This window comes from Cupressus sempervirens, chromosome 8 (genome assembly GCF_028749045.1).
Source record: "Cupressus sempervirens isolate cs-2001-9-10 chromosome 8, ASM2874904v1, whole genome shotgun sequence".
Taxonomy (NCBI): domain Eukaryota; kingdom Viridiplantae; phylum Streptophyta; class Pinopsida; order Cupressales; family Cupressaceae; genus Cupressus; species Cupressus sempervirens.
This window is the reverse complement of record NC_143125.1, coordinates 722666719-722677913: the sequence shown is the minus strand read 5'-3', so window position 1 is coordinate 722677913 and position 11195 is coordinate 722666719.

Here is an 11195-nt window from a genome sequence, read left to right as displayed (position 1 = left end):
GTTTTTCCAATTTTTGAAATTTCTTGTCAATTGATGTCAAAATTTGAGGCATTCAGAGATCGAATATTAAAAAAAATTAGCAATAAAAATTACTTTACTTAGAATCTAATTTTGAATATGTAATTTATTTGTATACACATGATAAATTTTGTTTTTGGTATGGATCTTTAAAAATTGCTTTTTCAAAATGCTTGTCTCAAGACCATGCCACACTTGTGTACAGACACCATAATTTAACTAAATAAATGAATTTTTGTAAATCATTTTAAATAAAGTTATCTAACACATCAAAGATTGATAAAAATATTTTTTCTTAATTTTTTATTGAACAATTTTTTTATTAATAATTTTTAATTGGCTATAAAGGTAAATTTTAAAATCTCTCATGTATGGACACCATAATTTGATCAAAATTTTAAAAATTTCAAAAATTCTTTTTTTTTTAAAGCCTCAAAAGAATTATATTAAGATTGATGACATATAAATTAATTTAGAAAAAATAAAAAAATAAAAAATTTATTAAAGTTTTAGTGAACATCACTATTTTACATTTGGGTACTACCTTTGATTAAAATATAATGCAAAAATACTAAATAAAATTATAACACTATAAAATTTATATTTTTAGAATTAGGATAGTGAGAACTCTAATGGGTTTTTGTTTTGTAAAAAAAATTGATTGGGAAAAACTTCTAAAAATTATGCCAAGGCTTGAGTTTGTTAGTTCAATACCTTAGGCAAATCTTGAGAGATCAAGGTATAGTCTTGGTCTCACCAAACTTATCTCGAAATGAAATCTAAGGTGGGAGGAAACAATCTTGCCCCATGTTTTAAAAATTAGGCACCTGTTATTTGAAATTCAAAAAAGGGGTGCCCATTTTGAAAAAAAAAAAATTGGCATTTAAAATGCCAAAAAAAAAGGGCACTTGATTTTTGAAAAATATCTAACACCTAGTTTTGTTTTTAAATGAGTGCTCGTTTTTTAAAAAAAAAAATTTAAATTTTTTTTCAAAAATGAGCACCCAATTTTTTTTAAAAATAGGTGCTAATTTTTTAAAATTTGGATCGAACATCCAAGGCTAATATGGGTGCCCATTTCTAAAAGAGAATGATCTCAACCCATGGACTTCTGTAGTTTTGAGACTCAACTCTTGCTTCTACCCATCTTATTGTTGTGAGAAACCTTTTGCTACCAATCTAGCTTTATACCTTTCAACTTCATCTTGATCATTAAATTTGGTTTAAAAAACCCATTTACCTCCAATCCTTACCTTTAGGTAGATCTATAAGCTCCCATGTATCCTTTCTTTCTATGGACTCAATTTCTTCATCAATGTCTTTGATCCAATGTTCCTCCTTAACCACTTCCTCAAAACATAATGGATCACAAGAGAAAAATATAAAATTTGAACAAAATTCAAACTCTTTTCTTCTTAATCGTAAATATCTTTCAAAATTCTTCTTTTTTTACCTTTTCTTACTGATTATGTATTACTTACAATTTTAGAGTTTTGATTTTAATGATTTGTTGTTTGACCTTGCATGCGGTTCCTTTGTGGAGTGCTTGGTCCTACTTGATTTGGCTTACTCACTTTAAGTTCTTGCTCTTCTTCATTAGGTATAGATACTCCAATTGTGATTACCTTATCCTTGTTACTATCCCATGCTTCTTCCTCCTTAAATATGACATCCCTTCTTGTAATCATCTTCTTTGAAATTGGGTTATATAATCTATAAGATTTTGAATCCTGACTGTAACCAATGAAATGCATTTTCCACTCTCATCTCCAATTTTCTTCTTAATTCAAATAGAACCAAAACATATGCAATAAAACCAAAAATTCTAAAATGAGATATATAATTTTCATACCACTCCATGCTTTTTGTGGCATTTTATCTTTCATGCTCTTCATAGGACTTCTATTCAGGATATATACATCACGTGCAACAACTTAAACCCAAAATTCATTAGATAACTTCTTTTCTTTCAACATTCTTTATACCATGTCTACTATGGTTCTTGTTTTCCTCTTTGCTACACCATACTATTGTCGTGTGTACCTGGATGTAAATTGTTTATTGATCCCATGACATGTGTAAAGATCTAGGAACTCATTAGAATTGTATTCCCCACTTCTATCAATCTAAATATTTTGCTTTTCTTTTCAACAAGTGATTTGAACTCCTTAAAATTATTGAAAGCCTCAAGTTTCTCCTTCAGGAAATAGATCCAAGTTTTCTTGCTAAAATCATCAAAGAATGTCAAAAAAAATGAAATTCATCTGAAAGATGAGGTTTGTGTAGGACTACATATGTTAGTATGAATCAACTCCAAAAGATCTCTCTCTTAATTGAACTTCCTACAAGAAAACTTTCTCAATGATTCTTTTCCTCTATACTTGACTTTCACAAGAAATAGTAGGTACACAAACATTTGACCATACTATTCCTCTACAATAAACCTAATCCATCAAAATGAAGGCATTCATACCTCAAATGCCACAACCATGTCTTATCTAGGGCTTCTTCCTTCAAGTTAGCTTCTATGAATCCTTGAATCCAATGGATTTGAAGAGGATACATCATATACCCACTAATCTCAACTCAATAATCAACCTATCTCTATAATTTTTATTCAAGATTGTGCATGCATTATCCTTAAAAATAACTTTATACCATTTTTCTGATTATTGACCAATACTCATTAAACTATGTTAACACAAACACATAGCAAACATAAGGGATAAACATATTTTCTCCATTTTTAGGCCATACATGAATAACATATTTTCCCATGACAAGTAGTATACTATCATTTCCTAATTTTATTTTAGATATTATAGAATCATCCAAAATAGAAAATGATTCGCTATGTCATGCCATGTGGTTACTACAACCACTCTTAAAACCATATATATCCTTAGAACTTTCTTGTTTCACATTTCATGTTATAAACAAATGACCTAAATTACTATTTGATGCATCTGAATAATTTGTACCATGATTATCTAGCTCTACTTGTTTCTTCATGCATTCATTAGCCAAATGATCATGCCTCTTACAACAATAGTACTTAGTACTAAAATTATCAAACCTCAATGACTTTTGGTTTCTATCACATCCTTTGTTATTGAAACTTTGATTAGGTTAGTTTATCCTTCCTCCTTGATCTATATTCACTTGCCTAGCTCTGCCTCTTTCTCTTACTTTGAAATTTGTTCTTCTTCTTCCTCTTGATGAAGTTTGAGCTTTGAAAGCATTCTCAAAAGATGAATTATTATTTATGTTAACTCTAGACTCATGAGATAAAAAGGAACCTATTAGTTCATCCATAGACAATATCAATAAATCTTTTGATTCTTCAGTGATACGTATGATAGAATCAAAATTACTAGGAAAACTTCTAAGAAACTTCTCAACCACTTTTTGATAGGAAATTTCATCCCCATGTGTCATTGATTGATTAACAATATTCATTGCTTTAGTAAATAAATTGTCTATATTATTGAATACGTTAATATTAAGATCCTCAAACTTTCTCCTTAATATTTGCAATCTTTCTACTTTCACCTTTGTTGTATGTTGATAGGAAACTTGTAAGGCCTCCCATGCTTTCTTGGATCTTGTTTCTCAAAAAAACCTTGAAAATAATGACTCATCCATTTCTTGTAGATTGAACAACAAAGCCTATGAATCCTTCTTATCTTTATTTTTCAACAGATAATTTTCTCCTTATGGCAATGCTTGGTAGGCTGCCCAGTCTTGCAGTTCTACAAAACCCTTCTCAACCAAATTCCATATATCTTGAGAGAAAAATAAAACCTTTATTTTAATTGACCAAATAACATATTTCTTACTAGTAAAAATTAGAATTTGAGGCTACAATTTATATTGCTCATCATTGCCATGTCTTGGAATGTAATTCTCCAAATTTAGGTTGAGCTTTCTCCTTCAATGTAACCTATTCAAATCCATAATAACTTTTCTTTGATACCACTTTGTTAGAAAAGACCACAATTCAAACCAAAAAAATCACCAAATATATATTCTACAACACTGTAATTTCATAAAAAGATCATAACTATAATTGCTACAACAATACCAAAACCTTAGCACACTGCTACAATATAATGAAAAAAAAAAAATTAGAATTTTATTCATTCAATCAATACAAAAAAATAATTACACTTTCTCCTGTTACATAATTTCTCAAACTACTTACGCTCGGTCTTTTCCTCAATGTGTGGTATCCTAACTAAAGCATGATTGACCAAAATTGATCCAACACTGATTAAAATAGTGGTGGAAGTCTCCACTTTATTATAAGTATCATTCAAAAGTGAAGTTTCATAAACTTAGATATCCTTAATACATGCAAAGGTAAATGCATTAAAATATTTCCAATTTCTAACTACAGCATGTTAATTTTTCATGTGATGGTGATGGATTAAAAACTATGATTTATCACTATTGCATGTCAAAATTATCATTTCTATTAGTTTTCACATATATTATTTTTTTCTTTATATAGGATTGTTTTAGCCTCTAATTTTATTTAAAATTAATATTTTAATTAGGCTAAACAATTTAGTTGGAAGGTATGAAAGTAATCCCTCCCTAACACACACACCTTTGAACTCCACATAATCATATCATTTGGAATATAGTCAATAGTAAAAAAATTAATTCAAATTATCTCTATCTGTCTCTTGTTTACATAATATAGAGACTAGAGTGTGTTCCTATCATAACTTGATTCCACAACTCCAACATATTTAAAAGTTCACTACATGCATCTTAAATAATATTTCTCACATTATATTGATTTCCTCCAAGCCCAAGAGCTCTTCCTCTAATTGGCTAATTTCATCTTCTCATCAATAAAACTTGGCCAATACACTAGATTCTAGCTTTGCTTGCTATATTCTACTAACTTGTTATGCATGTAATGTTTTATAATTGTATTTTGATGATAATATCTACATAATTAGCCAAAGAATGATTTATTGTAAATGATAAAACTTTTTCATGTAAACCTTTTCTTAGACAAGGAAATCATTCAAGGGTCATTTGGACCTTACAAAATATTTAAAGAGGGAATGAAAAATTGTTGGTGCAATATAAGATAACCATTATAACTAGTAATTGAATTTTAGATGAACAATCAGCACAAGCTTGTAGGGAAGTAATTAGAAAATAATACAAATAAGTCTATCTTGTGAGCCTATAGAGAAAGGTTAACTAGGTTTAGATGGTTTAAACAATTGAATTGTGGTTTTGTGAACTCATAATGTATTTTGGATGGGTAAAATAAAACATTCATGGAGTCTCAATGAAATATAAATCTCACAAGTTAAACTTTATATCACAATAAAAATTCATTGTAAGAAAAGAGTGAACAATTAAAAGAGGAGAAAGATAGTCTTATAAGAAACAAGCTCCTTATCACTGTAAGTGTCAACTTTCTAGATAAAATCCTGAACACATTATTCTTACAATATTTTTTTACTATAAGTGTTGTATCAACTATAGAATTTAGGGCTTAATGTTGAATCAATCATGTATTGTAAACCCAAATTATTTACATTGTAGCATGATACAATCTCTTGTAAATAAATTTATAACTTTGATTGACGGAACGACTCACTTGGGGTTACCTCTAGAATTCGCTTGTCAATAATTCTTAATGGTTTGTACCAAAAACTATGCTAAAAATACAAAGACAATTGTTGATTAAAATAAATAGGAGGTAATTTTGATAAAAACAAATAGGAGGTAATGTTGATAAAACAAAGTAAAATTTTCTAGGCTATTGACCCTAGGGTATGAAAAACAAAACCCAACCTATGTTGACATCGAAAAACTAGCAAGAACATATGAGAACATACCACAAGATAGAAAAAATTCATATATCAAAGGATTCATAGATAGATTCATTTTATCTTATGATCATAAATTTCCTTATCAATTTGATATTTTTTTGCAATTGGTTTAGGATAATATATCCTAACTATTGATGTGTTTGGGTTTGGAAAGTAACAAGAAATTGTGTGCCAAAATTCTGGAAATAATTTTCAATATTATTATCTACAAAAACCTATAAGATATAATTATATTGAGCACATTTTTTATCACATGCAAGAACAATTGTTAATGATTAAAAGTGGTTCATGTAAATCATTTAGATAAATGATCTACTTGTGCTATATTTTTTTAATCCAAGCATCGTCAAATATTTGAAATAAACAAGCTTTAGCTTAATTTTGGTAAACCAATAAGTTAGTGGACACTTGTGATAAGGATGAGCAATAACTGAGGGAACTACAACCACTTTGTAAACATGTTTTTGGTGCCCATGTATCATAAAATTACAGGAACTTTTAATTCCTAAATTTAATGTGTTTTTTAAATAATGGATTCAATTGGGAAGTCAAATTTAATTGGCTTTTTGGTAATTTATGGAAGAGTACAATGTATTAAGGTTTTATAGTTTAGCTATAGAATCCTACAAACCTCCAATACATGTAATAGAGAGTGTATTTGCATTGGAACATGTATGGTAGATGGAAAACTTAGATCCAATACATCTATGTACTCTTGTATTGTCAAAAAAAGGAAACCAAATTTCCTTCTGTGTCTTTTGGATGTGGAGGGTTCACATTAGGGAGAAAAGAATTCAATGTGGAACATGAGTTTTCTACAATTTCTAAATTTCATGTTGCTACGTACTGACAATATGATCCAATAAACATAATTGGAACAAAGCTTGTACAAAATGGGAACTTCATAAGTAAATTTCAACATGAGAGTATTCCATTGATTGAAATTTTGAAAACATGGAATTCTTGTAAGTGGTCAAAAAGAGACAGAGAAATGTGTTAGCGAAAATAATACTTTAATTGAGGAATTTTTAGCATGAATTAAAGAATTGTACAAATAAAAGAAAAAGTGTAGCCTTTGACATCCTATAGTTTCTACCAAAAAGTGGAACATTCAAGTAAAACATCCATATTCTAGATTCCATAAATAAAGAATATATAGCTTGACATTGGCCTTGAGGAAAAATTACCACTTTTTTGGAAATGAGGAAGAATTTTGAAGACCCCAAGACCTCTAGATATTTTGAAGACTTTTCTAAGGATGAAGTATTTAGCAAATTATGGGATAATGAGCATCTAGATGCAGCAACTAAACAACATGACTCTAATGATGAAGATTATAAGTGTGAGGTTTCTAAGGATCCTACATCCACTACCACTAGCCTTTGTTCCATTGAATCTACTCCCCAAACTACTACTATTACTAGTACGTTTCTAGATCCTCCACTTGAACTATATGTTGTACTCAATCAAAAGATAAGGGAAACTTATGGAAGAGAGGCAATTTTTTAATTTAAAAATGGGTTATTCAGGTGATGGTGGGATGGGCCCAATAGGTTAAGGATCTTGGCAACCCCTTCCCATAGTAGAGCAACCAAAGCCTAATCATAAATGATTCATCGGAGATGATCCATCTAGTTCATCAAGAAAAGGTGAACCCATTGCAACATTGTATTTCTATTGGAAATGACTATTAAATTGGAAATGACTATTAAATGCATGTTTTATACTAGTTTGTATCCAATTACTAAAGAACTAAAATTATTTTAGAAAACTGAAATTTCAATGTATAACTGTTCCTTCAAATTTTTCATTTCTACCTCTAAATTTAATTTATATGACTGAACTTCAGTATTTCTATCTAAAAATTCATTTTTTTCAAGCATACGATCTAAGATAAATTCATCCTAGCTAAGTTATATATGGTCTCACACTTTTCCAATTGGAAATGACTATTAAATGCATGTTTTATACTAGTTTGTATCCAATTACTAACGAAATAAAATTATTTCAAAAAACTGACATTTCAATTACTCTTACTATTTTTTATGATTTTTTTAAAAAACATATAAACACCATTTTATAGAGCTCCAAGTCAAGAATATTCTCATATAGAGTTTATAGTTTTTTAATTAGATATAGTATATTATAATTAAAAAATTCTATAAGCATATATTTTAACACTCGAAAAGATGTCAATTTTGAGAAGGAGAAAAATATTGAGTGATCTTAATTTAAAAAAGAAATTATATAGCATTCTAGACGAGAGAGTACTCTTCTAGAATCCATAATTTTTATTCTGGTAATAATAGATATTTTTTTTAAAATGTGGTGGGAGATGAAAACTATCAATTTTAGGTGAATAAAATTTTGAATCATTATAAAAGAGAAAATATAAGTCTAAAGCCAGTTTTTATTTTGTTTGTTCTAGCTATATATGTTATCTATAACATAGTTTGAGATCAAAGGGAAATAATTTTATTTCCATATAGTTTTGTGGTGGGAACTAGACCTCTAATTTTTAGCAATTTTTAGCAACTAAAAGAAGATGTATAAAATTAGGAAAATATATAAATTCTTATTCCAAATGATTATTAAAAATTTTAGTCCTAAAATTCATTTATTTCTACACATTTCATTAGTTTACTTTGTTTTCAAATTCCAAGTAATAATACCAGTTTTATATCATTAAAGGTGAACATTTATATTTTGGTTAGCCTTTTGCTTTACAAAAGGGTGATACAAGTTTGTGCTTTTACCCATGAACAAAAAGCTAAGTGATCTAAATATGTAGAAAGAGATAAAACTTAATAATTTGAAGGAATAATTGAAAGAAAGAAACATAAAACTTAGTGGCAGTCATATTAATATAGATGCATATGTGAAATTCTAAGAAATCAGGAAAAAATTGCAAGAAAGAAATAAATGTAATTTGAAAATGAATAAGCATCTTCACTAGATATTTTCAAAAAGTTGGAGTCTAGTGGACATACAATAGGTTGGACACACAAAAGTGTCATCCAATTAAGACTTCAATGTGTGTTTGCATTATGATGAAAGAGCTAGTTTGACAATTCAAAATTTGCATTATAAATCTAGATTTGGGTCATTCTTTTCAACAAAAAACTCCCTCCCATTACATAAACATGTAATCTCATATTTGGCCTTAACCTATTTGGTGGAAGGTAGAAATTCATGCCACTATACTATTATTTCAAATGATTATCTATATGTATGATCCCATTCTACATGAAACCAATCCTCCATCAAACACTTCTCCTCACATGCATGAAAGCTTCAATGCTCAAGCAACTAATGATAGTCAATTTAAAGGAAAACAATAAAACTTATATTTTAGGGAAGAAATATAATGGTAAATGAAATGGAATTGCTATCATAATTGTACTGGCTAAGTCTTCTAATATTATTCAATTATTCTTACTAGGTCTCCAAATATCATTAGTTGTAGTGAAAATTTGTAAAGGGAAGTCAATTCTTAAATGGTTTTCCTTATCGAAAATGGAAAAAGCTATAAAGAAACAAAAATATATTAAATCGATTATGCTAAATAACTTTAACATCATCAAGGAAATGAGGAGAATGAAAATATGTAATTCTAACATAGGTCATGCATGTTCTCTTTTACTTTTTGCACAACAAGACTCATTGTCTACAATTTAGTTATTTTAAAAAGAATCATATTCGTTATATTTCTATATAGTACCCTGTATAACTATAAATCATGCGATATCATATATTAAAAAAATGTATTGGATTGTTAAATCTAAGTTGTAACTTGTAAGAATCTAATATCACCTATATAGTTTATTTTGTAATTGATTTTATGAACTATGTTGTGTAGTATAGGTTTGGAAACACACATTTTAGGTTATATATCATGATTTCGTTACATTGAGAAAAAAGTTTTCAAAATTATTTTACATAATATGGTGTACAAAAAAAATGAAAAAATTGAAATACAAATTCTAAAAACACAATACTCACTTAGTTCATACTAATGTATTGAAAATATAGTCATAATTGTATGATTTAAATTTAAATTTATTTTAATAAATTTTTACTTCTAATTTATTTTTCTTTAACATAACAATTTTAAGTAAAAAAACTTCACCATAGACTGAGGGGCCATCAATTATGGTTGGATATTTATTATTATTAAAGTTTAGTATAAAATATTAGATAATTTTTTCATACAAATTATCAATATTTATATTAAAATATATTTTATGAATTTAAAAATATGTTTTACAAGACAAATCTAAGCCAAAAATTTAGTTTGTTTCTATCTAATTGTTTATTAACTTTGTAAGTATACTTATTGTTTTTCAATGACCACATTGTTAAGTAGAAATCTTTCATGGTCCACACTAATATTTGTGAAAAAGAATGCTGAAAAGATTTGAATAAAATTTCATCTGAATCACAATCTCATTTCAATTTTGATGGGGCTTTAAATTTATTTTGAGGGAGGGCTGATGAATTTGGTACCCCTTAACATCACACAAATTTTGGAGAAAACCAACAAATTTGGACTAAATTTCAGTTTTCCAAGCAGAGTATCAATACTTTTTAAATAAGCCAAATGTTGAGTAGTTAACATGGCAAATCAAGTTGAAGTTTGAGAAAGACAAAGGCATGGTATTAAAAAAATGAGGTTTTCGAGTTGGCCATGTTAAAAAATATTGTATAAATTAGTTATTTTATATCATGCGCTAAATTTGTATTAGGATGGATCCATGCTTGACCAAAGTAAAGATAATCAAGTTAAAATCACTTTTTTCATTGTTGAGGAGTATATTTTACCATTGTGTTATAAGTTCTTGCCTTTAAATATTGTTATTTATTAAGTTTGAGTAGACTTGAACCCAAGACCTCCCAGATAAGAGGCTAATTATAAAATATTCACATATCTAATTATTTGAAAACATAAACATATATTTATAAAACTTATTATATTTATTCAATAAATACATGTTGACATCCTAAAAATATACTCAATGGATAAGCAAAGAAAATGGAATGAGTTTATATTATTAGGCCAAAATACCCTACAAAATATAGGCTTCCAAAAAAATTCTTCTATAGGAATGAGGGAGACTTAGAGTTTTATTTTTCAAAATTGTTAAAAGCAATATAAAAGTTAACTTTTTTCATGGCTGGATAGCCAGTGACAACTTTCTCAGGCATAAGCTATCCAACCACAAATTTAGTAGTGGTTGGATGTATGCTAATGCCTACCATCCATACCTCATACGTTTCTATTGTACACAAATTCACATTCATTCTTATTATACA